At 44.4% G+C, this 15261-nt stretch overlaps 1 protein-coding gene across 1 annotated transcript in view; it reads right to left on the bottom strand.

Moving 5' to 3' along the window:
• Window positions 1-14796, bottom strand: part of SCN8A (sodium voltage-gated channel alpha subunit 8) — a gene marked incomplete at its 5' end in the record, with an annotated part of 113857 nt that extends 99061 nt beyond the window's left edge. The window contains one exon of the mRNA XM_084610444.1: window positions 14703-14796. The remainder of the gene's footprint in view (window positions 1-14702) is intronic.
• Window positions 14797-15261: the final 465 nt, after the last annotated feature.

Genomic DNA, 15261 nt, shown 5'->3' with positions numbered 1-15261 from the left:
ATTAGCCAGGATGGGTAGAGAATGGTGTCCTTAGCCTCTGTTTGTCAGAGGATGGAGATGGATGGCATGAAAGAGATCACTTGATCATTACCTGTTAGGTTCACTCCCTCTGGGGCACCTGGCATTGGCCACTGTCGGTAGACAGGATACTGGGCTGGATGGACCTTTGGTCTGACCCAGTATGGCCATTCTTATGTTCTTAAAGGCTGAGTCAACAATGAAGTCCCAGTGAGTTTGGTTATCCTAGTCCGAGACAGACTAAGCAGAGCACCAGGCTGGACCGACCTGTGAGCCTGCTCCAAAGCCCACTGAAGGTATTGGGAGTCTTTCCAATGGGCTTCAGAGCAGGCTCCTGAGTCCTGATACAGTAATACAAGATGAATAACTTCCCCCATCCTGTTTATAAACACCTCTTTAAATTCAGCCTGTAATCCCATTCCTCCTGCTTTGCCAAAACTGATCCAATCGCTTCCATCTCCATACTGCTGCTACTTTGAATTCCCAGGTGCCGCACCTTGCCAGGGCAATCCAGGTCTTCATCTAGCAGTGCATGAACTTCAAAGGTGCAAATCCAATCACTTCACAGACCTCAGACTGGGGGTCACTTTGGGCAGCAATCATCTTTCCATTATATACATGTACAAAGGCTAGCACAATGGGGTCCTTAGCCTGTCTACTGCAAACAGCGGGCCACTCTCCTAGCTTGTCTGCGGCTTTCTGAAGATGTTCTTTTGCTCTTAAGCTTTTAACGGTACATCCAGGTGGCTTCAGCAAATGTTGATACTCAACAGACGTGGCCTTGTTTCAAGTCAGTAATCAACATGCTGAAGAGTCTCAGCCCCACCACAGAGTTTCCAGTATCGGCTTCTTCCCATTACAACCCATTCTGAGTTCTGTTTACATGACACCCCCAGCTGGGTCAAGAATCCAAGCAGAACAATGTGGTCTGGTGTTTAGGGCACTAAACTGGGAGTCCAGAGATCTGGACTGTATTCCTAGCTCTGCTACTGACCTGCTACGTAACCTTGGGTAAACTGCTTCACTTCCTACTGCCTCTGTTTCCTCTCCTATCCCCCTGTGTCTGTCTCGCCTGTTTAGAATGTAAACTCATAGGGGGCAGGGACTGCGCAGTGCTCTGATCTCAGCTGGGGCTTCTAGGTGCGATCAAATACAAAGATATAATAATATTGATCCAGAGACACCAGCAACGTGAAAACCACATTTCCCTCTGAAAATGTATACCCACAGTTGTTACAAATATCTTCCAAGATTACTGTAATGGAAGGAGATTAATGAGAAGTAAAATATTTTTCTGTTTTTCCCCCCAAGCCAGTTCATGTTGTGTATCTGACAGCACTTTGTAGTTTCACTGTACAAACAGGTTTCAGAGTAACAGCCGTGTTAGTCTGTATTCATAAAAAGAAAAGGAGGACTTGTGGCACCTTAGAGACTAACCCATTTATTTGAGCAAAAGCTTTCGTGAGCTACAGCTCACTTCATTGGATGCATATTGTGGAAAGTACAGAAGATGTTTTTATACACACAGACCATGAAAAAATGGGTGTTTACCACTACAAAAGGTTTTCTCTCCCCCCACCCCACTCTCCTGCTGGTAATAGCTTATCTAAAGTGATCACTCTCCTTACAACGTGTATGATAATCAAGATGGGCCATTTCCAGCACAAATCCAGGTTTTCTCCCCACCCCCCCCAAACCCCACTCTCCTGCTGGTAATAGCTTATCTAAAGTACAAACAGCAATCAATGTTCTGTTGATGGTCAATTGCACTCCCTGTCTCATGCACGAGCATGATGACCTGACTCCCCTGCGATGTGCTCTGTGGGGAGCCGAGCTGCAGGCTCTGCCCAGGGCTTTCAAGAGGATGCCGCAGCAAAGCTGAAACTGAACAAGCAGCAGGCAAAAGCAGGCACACAGTAGAAGGGGAGGGGAGGAGCAGTGTAACTCCTGCACAGACACCACCTAGCTATCAGAAAAAGAGCAGAAAAACCCCTATATTTTTAAAAAGAGGAACTTTAAAAAATTCTGGGGCTGCTATTTAAAGGGGGCTCTATCAGAGATGTGAACATGTAGGAAACTAATCAGTCAATTTTAAAAAGATACACATTGGCAGCAATGTGCCTTGCCCAGCGTCAACAGAGCTGAGAACAGCAGAACCCAGACTTCTGGACTCCTGTCTCCTGAACTAGCCAATAGTCAGAACTGCCTTTCAATTATCCCCAATCCCATGTGGGAACCTGGAGATTAATTCAGATGAAGCACTAAAGTTTTAAGAACGAGGAGGACTTGTGGCACCTTAGAGACTAACAAATGTATTTGAGCATAAGCTTTCGTGGGCTAAAACCCACTTCATCGGATGCATGCAGTGGAAAATACAGTAGGAAGATATAGATACACACACAGAGAACATGTAAAAATGGGTGTTGCCATACACACTATAATGAGTGTGATCAATTAAGGTGAGCTATTATCAGCAGGAGTGATAATCAGGATGGCCCATTTCCAACAGTTGACAAGAAGGTGAGAGTAAGGGGGGGGGGTTAAATAAGCATGGGGAAATAGTTTTACTTTGTGTAGTGACCCATCCACTCCCAGTCTTTATTCAAGCCTAATTTAATGGTGTCCAGTTTGCAAATTAATTCCAATTCAGCAGTCTCTTGTTGGAGTCTGTTTTTGAAGTTTTTTTGTTGTAATATTGCGACTTGTAGGTGTGTAATCAAATAACCAAGGAGATTCAAGTGTTCTCTGACTGGCTTTTGAATGTTATAATTCTTGATGTCTGATTTGTGTCCAATTATGCTTTTACATAGAGACTGTCTGATCTGGCCAATGTACATGGCAGAGGGACATTGCTGGCACATGGTGGCATATATCACATTGGTAGATGTGCAGGTGAACGAGCTTCTGATAGTGTGGCCGATGTGATCAGGCCCTATGATGGTGTCCCCTGAATAGATATGTGGACACAGTTGGCAATGGGCTTTGTTGCAAGGAAAGGTTCCTGGGTTAGTGGTTCTGTTGTGTGGTTGCTGGTGAGTATTTCCTTCAGGTTGGGAGGCTGTCTGTAAGCAAGGACTGGCCTGTCTCCCAAGATCTGTGAGAGTGAGGGATCGTCCTTCATGATAGGTTGTAGATCCTTGATGATGCGCTGCAGAGGTTTTAGTTGGGGCTGAAGGTGACGGCTAGCTGTGTTCTGTTACTTTCTTTGTTGGGCCTGTCCTGTAGTAGGTAACTTCTGGGTACTCTTCTGGCTCTGTCAATCTGTTTCTTCACTTCAGCAGGTGGGTATTGTAGTTGTAAGAACGCTTGATAGAGATCTTGTAGGTGTTTGTCTCTGTCTGAGGGATTGGAGCAAACGTGGTTGTATCGTACAGGTTGGCTGTAGACAATGGATTGTGTGGTGTGGTCTGGATGAAAGCTGGAGGCATGTAGGTAAGTATAGCAGTCAGTAGGTTTCCGGTATAGGGTGGTGTTGATGTGACCATCGCTTATTAGCACTGTAGTGTCCAGGAAGTGGACAAAATTAAAGTTTTGTGGTTCACATTCTCCCTTTTTAAAGGCTGATAGAGGAAGGATGTCCAGTGGTTAGGACACTGACTTGGGACTCAGAAGACCCAGGTGCAATTCCGTGCTCTGCCGATTCTATGTGACTTTGGGAAGTCACTTAGCCTCTCTGTGCCTCATTCCTTGTACAGTGAGGGCAACAGCACCACCCAACTTTACGAGAAGCACTGTGAGAATACACACATTAAAGAACATGAGGTGCTCACTACTATTGCAACAAAGGCCCTATATGCAACAAATAGAAGTGGAAGGGGAGAATGAGCCGCCTTCCAATCCTCTGTTATTATGCCAGATACTTAGTGGTTGCCAGATCCTCATCGTTCCCATACATTCTGCACATGAGCCATGCAGGCTAATGATGCGTTGGGTTTAAATTGGCTGAGCAGCGCTAGCCGTTATGATACCACCATTTTCATCCCTTCCTCTGTTCATAGTCAGAGCTTACTCAGTTGGATAGAACCATGCTCACTTCAGGTGAAAGTTACTCCGAGGGGGAGAGCCAGCACAGTGCCCACACACCACTCACTTTACTCAGATTGTCAGCTCTCTGGGGCAGGGACTGTCTTTTTGGTTATGTTTGTACAATGCCTAGCACAATGGGACTGTGGTCCATAACTAGGCTCCTCAGTGCTACAATAATACAAATAGTAAACACTCAATTCTCATTTAAGCCATCAAGGATTACAGGATCCAGGGATCCACTGAAGAACAGGCCCCCACATTCACAACTGTTGGCTGTTAAGTTAGGCTCCTAAAATCCATATTTAGGCTACCAAATAAGTGACCTGATTTTTAAAGGTGCTAAGCACTGACATGCCCTATTAGGTTTCCACAGGAGTAGTGGGTACTCAACATCTCTGAAAAAATCAAGACACTTATTTTAGGTACCTAATTATGCATTTTAGGAGACTAACACGAGGCCTCCACATCTGAATAGTTTAGCCTACATCTGAGCCAGATCCTCGGTCAGTGTAAATCAGCATCTCTGGAGCTGGCCACAATTTTTCATTTTAAACTGTTTGTGATATGTTTTATTTTTAAAATGTTCTTCTTTCTTGTTTTCCAAACATCTTCCCTCAAGGTCCCATGTCAAAGCCACCTTCTCTTTGGCCAAAAAAAAAAAAAAAACAAACGTTGCCAGAATTGCCTCAACTAGCTAGAGGAGTTATTTTACTATAGGAAACCACCATCCTGAAGGACTGAATTTGTAGAAACAACAAGGAGTCTTTGTGGCACCTTAGAGACTAACAAATTTATTTAGGCATAAGCTTTCGTGGGATATAACCCACTTCATCAGATGCATGGAGTGGAAAATACAATAAGCAGGATGCATCTGATGAAGTGGGTTATATCCCACGACAGCTTATGCCCAAATAAATTTGTTAGTCTCTAAGGTGCCACATTTAAAGTTTATTTTATTTAAAGTTTTATCCTGCCTTAAAATTTATATAGAATGATAGTCGAATTGACAGGTATAAACGAACTGTGGGTAAACTTCAATAAAAGAAATTCAGGTTTGATTTCAAATGCCTTAACAACTTATACTTTATGAGAGATCTAATGGAAGGCTTTTAAAATTATAAACAGATATTGAAAGAGGTCTATAGCAGCCTAAATTAAGCTCTTTTCATGCCACAACACTAGCAAAACTCAAAGTCATGATCCAACACACACACACACGACATGCGCACACGCACTTGCAGAAATGCAGAGCTAAAGATGAAGGGAACTCCAGGTGCCCAGTACTTATGAAATCAGGTTAATTTATACAGAGATACTTATAGATACCAAGGCCTGTGAAAAATTTCACACTCTGTGTGAGGTAGTTAAACTGACCTAAGCCCCAGCGTACACTTCTGTTGACCGAGCTACCGCTTCTCAGAGAGGTGGATTTACTCCTTCGGTTGCTGTAATAAGCTTCCACACTACAGAGGCCTGTCTGGTAGCACACCACAGCTAACACAAAAGCAGTAGGAGAAACATGGAGCTGAGCCTTTCAGTTCTCAGTTTGTGAAGATCCTCACATGATCAAACACTGAAATAGTTATTGTCAGAAGATGCAGAAATGGAGAATTGTCAAGGAAGCATTTTGCTCCACAGATTCCTAAGCAATAAACCAATCACGCTATGTCCATCATGTCCAGAGCAGAGGCTGTCTCTTATCTGTGTTTACATAGAACAGGGCCCAACCACTAACTGAGGCTTTTGGGCACTAATTAACTATAAATGTTTATTCATAAATAATGATAAATTATTTTAAATTGTACAGAACCTCTCTACAGCTTCCATTCTAAAAAATACTCAGCATGCAGTAAGTAAAGTAAGATGGAATATCTAAACATGATGACTGCTATCTGCACCTCTCTTCAGCAAACTCCACTGTGCATCTGATTTATCATGCTACTTTTCAGTGTGCTAATCCCAAAGTATCACAGCCAGCAAATTACAAAAATGAGGCAGTTTAATCACACAAACTCTTTTGGGGATATATTTTGCCTTGAGACTTTAATTGTGTCTATTGGGAAAGAGCAGATTTCAAAAGAGCTCAGAACCCAACAGTTCCCATTTAGGCACTAAAATAAATGGCCATATTTTCAATCAATATCAGCTCCTAACAGTCACCATTGTTCTCAATGGTGGGGGTGTGTTTGTGAAATGGGGGATTTTCTGTTGTTCTCAACGCGGAGCTGCTGGCAGCTAAGAACTTTTGAAAAAACTGGCCAAACTGTCTTTTAACCTCTCCACAAAATGGTCAGCAATTGTCTTAGAATGAAGGCACAATTCTTCCTTGTTTAGCTTTTTTAAAATTGCTAACTTCATGCTTTTTAAAGGTACCAGGTTGATGGCACAGGCGTCCCAACCCTCCCCACAGCAGGATACAAGTACCTCCCACTGAAATGAGGAGACTTATGTTCTATTTCTCCAAAGAAAAAGAGTCACGAGCAGTGGTAGCTCAGACTACCCCATGCAGCTTTGCCAAGCACCTCAACCCTGTGCAGCAAGAAACACGTTTAGGCATGGAAGGGGAAGTTAGTCCTGATGCCCTCTCTTCTGAGATTTCCAAAAGGGGACACAGTTGGTGCCAATTTTCCTGGAGGTTTTCTCACTTGGGACTGAACTGTGATCACAAGTTGATTCCGACAGGCCAAGCAGCAATCAGATTGGAAAAGTTTTCAATCAACTCTGTACCAGGCTGCATTCAAACCAGTAGCCTACGGGTTACAGGCTATGGTTTCACAAAAATGAGGATGTTAAACAGAAATTATAAGATACAGTGCCAAAAGTGAAATCCCTGCAAGCTGCATGGAGACTTTTTAAAGACACTATAATAGAGGCTCAACTTAAATGTATACCTCCAAATTAAAAAACATAGTAAGAGAACCAAAAAAGTGCCACCATGGCTAAACAACAAAGTAAAAGAAGCAGTGAGAGGCAAGAAGGCATCCTTTAAAAAGTGGAAGTTAAATCCTAGTAAGCAAAATAGAAAGGAGCATAAACTCTGGCAAGCAAAGTGTAAAAATATAAGTAGGAAGGCCAAAAAACAATTTGAAGAACAGCTAGCCAAAGACTCAAAAAGTAATACCAAAAAACAAATTTAAGTACATCAGAAGCAGGAAGCCGCTAAACAATCAGTGGGGCCACTGGACGATCGAGATGCTAAAGGAGCTGACAAGGATGATAAGGCTATTACGGAGAAACTAAATGAATTCTTTGCATTGGTCTCCACGGATGAGGATGTGAGGGAGATTCCCAGACCTAAACCATTAGTTTTAGGTGACACATCTGAGGAACTGTCCCAGATTGAGGTGTCATTAGAGGTGGTTTTGGAACAAATTGATAAATTAAACAGTAATAAGTCACCAGGACCTGATGGTATTCACCCAAGAGTTCTGAAGGAACTCAAATGTGAAACTGCAGAACTACTAACTGTGGCTTGTAACCTATCATGTAAATCAGCTTCTGTACCAAGTGACTGGAGGATAGCTAAATGTGATGCCAATTTTTAAAAAGGGCTCCAGAAGTGATCCCAGCATTTACAGAAACCTGTAAGCCTGACTTCAGTACTGGGCAAACTGGTTGAAACTAAAGTAAAGAACAGAATTGTCAGACACATAGATGAACATAATTGGTTGGGGAAGAGTCAACATGGTTTTTGTAAAGGGAAATCATGCCTCACCAATCTACTAGAATTCTTTGAGGGGGTCAACAAGCACGTGGACAAGGGGGATCCAGTGGATATAGTGTATTTTCAGAAAGCCTTCATCAAAGGCTCTTAAGCAAAGTAAGCTGTTATGAGATAAGAGGGATGGTCCTCTCATGGATTGGTAACTGGTTAAAATATGGGAAACAAAGGGTAGGAATAAATGGTCAGTTTTCAGAATGGAAAGAGTAAATACTCGTGTCCCCCAGGGGTCTGTACTGGGCCCAGCCCTATTCAACATATTCATAAATGAGCTGGTAAAAGGGGTAAACAGTGAGGTGGCAACATTTGCAGATGACACAAAACTACTCAAGAGAGTTAAGTCCCAGGCAGACTGCAAAGAGCTACAAAAGGATCTCACAAAACTGGGTGACTGAGCAACAAAATGGCAGATGAAATTCAATGTTGATAAATGCAAAGTAATGCACATTGGAAAACATAATTCCAACTATACACATAAAATGATGGAGACTAAATTAGCTGTTACCACTCAAGAACGAGATCTTGGTGCCATTGTGGATAGTTCTCTGAAAACATCCACTCAATGTGCAGCAGCAGTCAAAAAAGCTAACAGAATGTTGGGAATCATTAAGAAAGGGATAGATAATAAGACAGAAAATATCATATTGCCTCTATATAAATCTATGGTACGCCCACATCTTAAATACTGTGTGCATATGTGGTCGCCCCAACTCAAAAAAAATATTGGAATTGGAAAAGGGAAAGAAAAGGGAAACAAAAATTATTAGGGATATGGAACAGCTTCTATATGACTGGGACTTTTCATCTTGGAAAAAAGACAACTAAGGGGAGATATGATAGAGGTCTATAAAATCATGACTGGGGTGTGGAGAACATAAATAAGGAAGTGGTATTTACTCCTTCTCATAACACAAGAATTAGGGGTCACCAAATGAAATTAATAGGCAGCAGTTTTAAAAAAAGAAAAGGAAGTATTTCTTCACACAACACAGAGTCAACCTGTGGAACTCGTTGCCAGAGGATGTTGTGAAGGCCAAGACTATAACAGGGTTCAAAAAAGATATTCATGGAGGATAGGTCCATCAATGGCTATTAGCCAGGATAGGCAGGAATGGTGTCCCTAGCCTCTGTTTGCCAGAAGCTGGGAATGGGTGACAGGGGATGGATCACTCCATGATTACCTGCTCTGTTCATTCCCACTGGGGCACCTGGCATTGGCTACAGTTGGAAGACAGGATACTGGGCTAGATTGACCTTTGGTCTGACCAAGTATGGCCGTTCTTATGTTTCTAATACCAATCACCTGAGCCATCCAGGCTAGTCCACTGTATGTTTTCTGTAACCATCTGCATGTGAATTCTCACCTGCAAAGAACCTGACTTTCATTTTTAAATGCTTCTGTTTTGATTTCACCTTGTATTCTTTAACCTAGATAATTTCTTTGAACAAATCAATAGGTTCATTGATTCTAGTGTATTTGCTTATTTCAATGACCATTGCAACCTCCTCAGCAGAAAGGTAATCAATAATGAATGGGAGTCACATGCCAGCATGGGTAATGTATGCCCTAGGATTTACATACAACCTTCAGTGATGATTACATCTTAAGCCACTGAAGAATAGTAAGCATCAGTTTATATTCAGAGAAGAGTCACATCAGCTCATATTTAAAAAGCACGTAAGTCAAACAACTCAATTTTAAACAAAGCAACTAAGAATATGGAGGAGGGATTTTATGTTTTCAGAATTTTGAACTATTCATGACTTTCTCTCTCTCTCATCAGACGCTACTTTTTTACTTGATTTTTTTAAAAATTTTAACTGAGAATGAAATGAGGATGCATGTTTCTAATTTCTAAACACACCCAATCACTCTTCCTGCTACTGTTTATCAGGCATAGGTTTCTTTGTTGGGAAGTCCCCACATGGTTACCCCTGCACCACACTGGATCAATACTGTAGGAAAATTACAACATCTGTATCATGATCTGGTTATCGTCCACAGATAGAAATTTAGACAACAGGTAAAAGTTACTTGTGATGGAACTAGTCCTTTCACTCGGTGTTTCCCAAACTTGGGACGCCGCTTGTTCAGGGAAAGCCCGTGGCAGGCCGGGCCGGTTTGTTTACCTGCTGTGTCCGCAGATTCGGCCGATCGCAGCTTCCACTGGCCACGGTTCGCTGTGCCCGGCCAATGGGGGCTGCGGGAAGTGACGGCCAGTACGTCCCTCGGCCTGTGCTGCTTCCCACAGTCCCCATTGGCTGGGCACAGCAAACCGCGGTCAGTGGGAGCTGCAATCGGCTGAACCTGCGGACGCAGCAGATAAACAAACCGGCCGGGCCCGCCAGGGGCTTTCCCTGAACAAGTGGCGTCCCAAGTTTGGGAAACACTGCTTTCACTGAATACTAACCAGACTACAGGTGTTGCAACCTATAAACAAAGATCAAGCGTACAAATCTTATAATTATAATTAACAATCCTATCTGAACACCCTGAAGGATGTTTGACTGAAATTATTGATATCCAAGGTTCGTCTGAGATGCCTGGCATTTTACTTATCGCAGCTACACATAATATGATCTTCTAAAGACCTGTATAAATATTGTCATGCTGTTTATTACATTAGCAACCCCAGAGCTGTAAGTCAACAGTATTGAAATTATATCTCAGAGAAGCATTAAGATCATTTTAAGCAGCTTTCTACTACTCAGTACACTAGAAAGGAACAAACTCTAGCAAGTCAAGTGTAAAAGTATAATTAGACAGGCCAAAAAAGAATTTGAAGAGCAACTAGCAAAAGATGCAAAAACTAACAGCAATTTTGTTTTTTAGTATATCAGAAGCAGGAACCCTGCCAAACAATCAGCGCGGCCAATGGACGATCAAGGTGCTAAAGGAGCATTCAAGGAAGGCAAGGTCATTGCAGAGAAGTTAAACAACTTCTTTGTATTGGTCTTCACTGCAGAGGATGGGCGGAAGATTCCCACACTTGAGCCATTCTTTTTAGGTGACAAATCTGAGGAATTGTTGCAGATTGAGATGTCAGGAGAGGAGGTTTTGGAACAAAATGATACATTAAACAGTAATAAGTCACCAGGACCAGATGGTATTCACCAAAGAGTTCTGAAAGAACTTAAATATGAGATTGCAGAACTACTAACTGTGGGATGTCACCTAATGCTTAAATCATCCTCTGTACCAGTTAACTAGAGGATACCTAATGTAATGCCTATTTTTTTTAAATGGCTCCAGAGGCGATTACTGACCTGGCAATTACAGGTCAGTAAGCCTAACTTCAGTACCAGGCAAACTGGTAGAAACTATAGTAAAGAACAGAAGGATCAGACACATGAACACAATATGTTGGGGAAGACTCAACGCGTCTTTTGAAAAGGGAAATTGCATCTCACTAGTCTATTAGAATTCTTTTAGGGTGTCAAACATGTGGACAAGGGTGAACCAGTGGATATAATGTACTTGGACTTTCAGAAAGCCTTTGATAAAGCCTCTCAACAAAGGCTCTCAAGCAAAGTAGGCATTCATGAGATAAGAAGGAAGGTCTTCTCATGGATTAGTAATTTATTAAAAGACAAGAAACAAAGAGTTAGGAGTAAATGGCCAGTTTTCACAGTGGAAAGAGGTACATAATGGGGTCGCCCAAAGATCTGTACTGGAATCAATTCTGTTCAACATATGCATAAAAGATCTAGGAAAAGGGGTACACAGTGAGGTGACAAAGTTTGCAGAGGATTCAAAATTACTCAAGATAGGTAAGTCCAAAGCTGACTGCAACAAGTTACAAAGGGATCTCACAAAACTGGATGACTGGGCAACAAAATAGCAAATGAAATTCCTTGTTGATAAATGCAAAGTAATGCACATTGGAAAACATAATTCCAGCTATACATATTAAATGATGGGTTCTGAATAGCTGTTACTGCTCAAGAAAGAGAGCTTGGAGTCATTATAGATAGTTCTCAGAAAATATCTGCTCAATGTGCAGCAGCAGTCAAAAAAGTTAACAAAATGTTAGAAACCACTAGAAAAGGGATCGATAATTAGGCAGAAAATATGATGCCACTACATAAAGCCATTGTATGCCCATATCTTGAATACTGTGTGCAGTTCTGGTTGCCCCACCTCAAAAATATATATATTAGAATTGGGAAAAGTACAAAGAAGGGCAACAAAAATGATTAGGGGAATGGAGCAACTTCCACCTGAGGGGAGATTAAAAAGACTGGGACTGTTCATCTTAAAAAAAAAGAAACGATTAAGGGCAGATAAGATATAGGTCTATAAAATCATGAATAGTGTGGAGAAAGTGAATAAGGAAGTGTTATTTACCTCTTCACATAACACATGAAACAGGGATTACCCAATGAAATTAATAGCCAGCAGATTTAAAACAAACATAAAACTTCTTCACGCAATGCACTCATTGACAGGGGGTGTAATGAGGCCACAGATATAACTGGGTTCAAAAAATTAGTAGATAAGTTCAAGGAGGAAAGGTCCATCAATGGCTATTAACCAAAATAGACAGGGACACAACCCATGCTCAGGGAGACCCTAAATCTCTGACTGACAGAAGCTGGCGGTAGAAGACAGGAATGGATCACTCCATCGTTGCCCTGTTCTGTTCACTCTCACTTAAGCATCTGGCCCTGGCCACTGTCAGAAGACAGGACACTGGGCTAGATGGATTGTTAGTCTGACCCAGATCCAGTATGGCCGTTCTTACATTCTAGATAAGAATTTCTGGTAGCATAATGTCACTGTGAGCAGCTTCCACTAGCCTCAGAAAAGGAGAAAAACCCAAAATGGTATGAATTAGTGATCAATAACTGGGCCCGGGTATGACCCCAGCTTACACAAACACACTGTAGGGAGCAATGCAGCTGGAAAGATGAAGAGATTCACTAGCCCGTTTCTGTTTCCAGGGAACTGTCCATTTCAGCACCACACACCTGAAGCCCACAACAAACCCAAAAAGCATAAGGGACCACCCCCTGTCCCAGTACAACAGAAACCCAGCAGATGGGTCAAGAAGGAAGGTAAATAAGCTTTAAAGATACTTTATACATATATAACCAGTCACTAACAAAGGGGAAATCAAACCCCTAAAAACAGTCACCAAGAAAGTAAATAAAATAAGGCTATAATTATTATTTGTTGCTTAGCATTGCACACATCCCAGGTTAGACAAGCCCTGTACCTTGATTTGTTTTTACAAGAGCTTCGATCCCATAGCACGGCTGTAGCTCACGAAAGCTCATGCTCAAATAAATTGGTTAGTCTCTAAGGTGCCACAAGTCCTCCTTTTCTTTTTACACATCACCATGGTACACCGTCTTCCCCCACTCCAATATACACACACTATTTATATACGGATGATCAAATCTTAAAGGGGGTGTGGGGAATACACAGAAAACTTTTAATATTTTCTCTGCTTTCCCCCAAAGGATAGTCCTACTCCTCCTCTCCCCAACCAAATCCTTTTCCCAGTGTAAAGGGCAGGGCGTAGGGGTCTCGCGTCCCCGGCTGCAACGTTACAAGGACCAGGTTAGGAGTCAACGTGCAATGGAAATATGCTCCGCACCCCCCCCCCCAAACAACGATCCCACCGGAAAACTACTCCTAAGCAATGTCATGCCGGGTATTTGCAGCACACACAGAGCATATGGAGGGGAAGCAGCGTATAAACCTACCACGCCCGCAGTCTCTTCCCAAAATTCCTGGAGTTAGCCGCTTGAGAGAAGTGTTGCAAAGTGCCCCCCCCCCCCATTTCAGACTTTACCTCCGGTCATCATCAGCTCTCACTGTGGGGTGCACCTTCCAGCTTCCCCACCCCCACATCAGCTGGGTGTAATGTGCACCAGGAAGGGGGGGACGGGACTGACACCCTGTCTTTAAGACTTGCAAACATGCACACAACAAACCCATTCCACTTAAAAACCCTGCATCCCCCTCCCAAAAACCTTAGTGACATAGGGGGCTCAAAGGCAAAAACTGGGGTACCAAGCCCTGTATCAGGTTAAAACCTCCAGACCACCTCTCGCGTCTCTCCCCCTTCGCCCCCGGCTGGAATGTGGGCGGGGGGGCCTCCGGCTGCTAAGAGTTGAAGGGGAGTGCAGAAGGGACCAGCTCCACAGCTAGAGAGGGGCTGGAAAGAACCGAGAATGAGTGGGGAGTCCACTGGGCTATGGGCAGGCTCCCCAGATTAGGGGGACTGGCATGGAGAAGGGGCCTAGATGGAGCCCAGGCCGCTGGTAGGATTGAGGGTGGGCGGACTGGGTGGGGGAATGCACCAGGTCCCCGGCTGGTGGGGCGGGGGCTGTCGCAGCTACAGGAGAAGTACCCTGGCCCAGGGGCTGACCGGCAGCCCCCGCCCTGCCCCACTGCAGACGGGGGAGCCGAGCTGCGACTGGGGAAAGGAGGCCCGGCTTCCCGCAGCTGGGGAAGGGAAAGGCGCTAAGCCGCAGCCCCAGGCGCCCCAGTGCCGGCTAGGATCCCAGGCTGCTGGGACAAGGGGATGGAGGCTGGGAACACACAACAGCTGGCCAGAAGCCCCAGACCCCCAGTGCGGATTAAGAGGGGTGCAGCGCAGGGAAACGACCCCCCACCTGGGGGAAGGGGAAAGACCCACACGGGCAGCTGGCAAGCGGACCTGTGCTCCCCAACGCAGCCGAGGGGATGGTGCTGCTGGGACAGACAGATTTGGGGAGGGGGGACACCCTGGCGCCCCAGCTCGGTAGGCGGGAGAGAAACTGGCCCAAATGCAAGCAAGGAGCTGCCGGTGCTGGAAAATCGCTCTGCGGCAAAACCCCCACCTGGAGGGGGGAAGAGAGGGGGTGGCAAAAAGAGCAAATGGGGGCAGGGGTTTGCGAGACCCTGCGCGCCTCGCGGGGGTCCCGGCCTGGGGCTGCAACTTACTGTGGGGGCTGCACTAGCGTGACTCCCGCAAGGCGTTGCTGGACTGCAGAGGTGGGAAAGCTGCAGGAGAAACTGCGGTTGTCGCCATCTTAGCGCGCTGCCTCCCCTGCCTTCCCCCCGGTGCAGCGTGCAGTTCCCTTGCATAATTGATGACTCTCAGCAGAATGGTTAGGGAGCGTGTCAAAAATCTCTGCGCTCGCCTCCCTCCCCACACCCTCCCCCCTTGGCAGCCCAGGGATCATGCATCCAGCAACTCAGAACTTGGAGTGGAGGGAGGACTGGGGATTCCAAGGGATGCGGAGGGTCAGGGGAACCCCATCTCTCCAAGTAAAATTCCCCACCAAGTGTTCACTGCTATGACAATAGGGGTGGTTCCCTAGGTGTGCACAGTACTGGGTCCTTGTGTAGCTGGTGGATCACTTAAGCAGATGGAGATGAATCCCTGGATAGATGTATGGGGATAGAGGGAGTCAACCAACAAGGAATAGAGGATACTGAAGCCACAGTGGAGGAGATGCCCTGGTGGGATGGGAGTGTCCCTCTGAGTCCACACAATGGA

The sequence above is a fragment of the Lepidochelys olivacea genome (genome assembly GCF_965140295.1).
Source record: "Lepidochelys olivacea isolate rLepOli2 genome assembly, chromosome: 20".
In the NCBI taxonomy this organism is placed as follows: domain Eukaryota; kingdom Metazoa; phylum Chordata; order Testudines; family Cheloniidae; genus Lepidochelys; species Lepidochelys olivacea.
The sequence above is the reverse complement of the archived record's forward strand: the minus strand, read 5'-3'. Positions and strand labels throughout refer to the sequence as shown.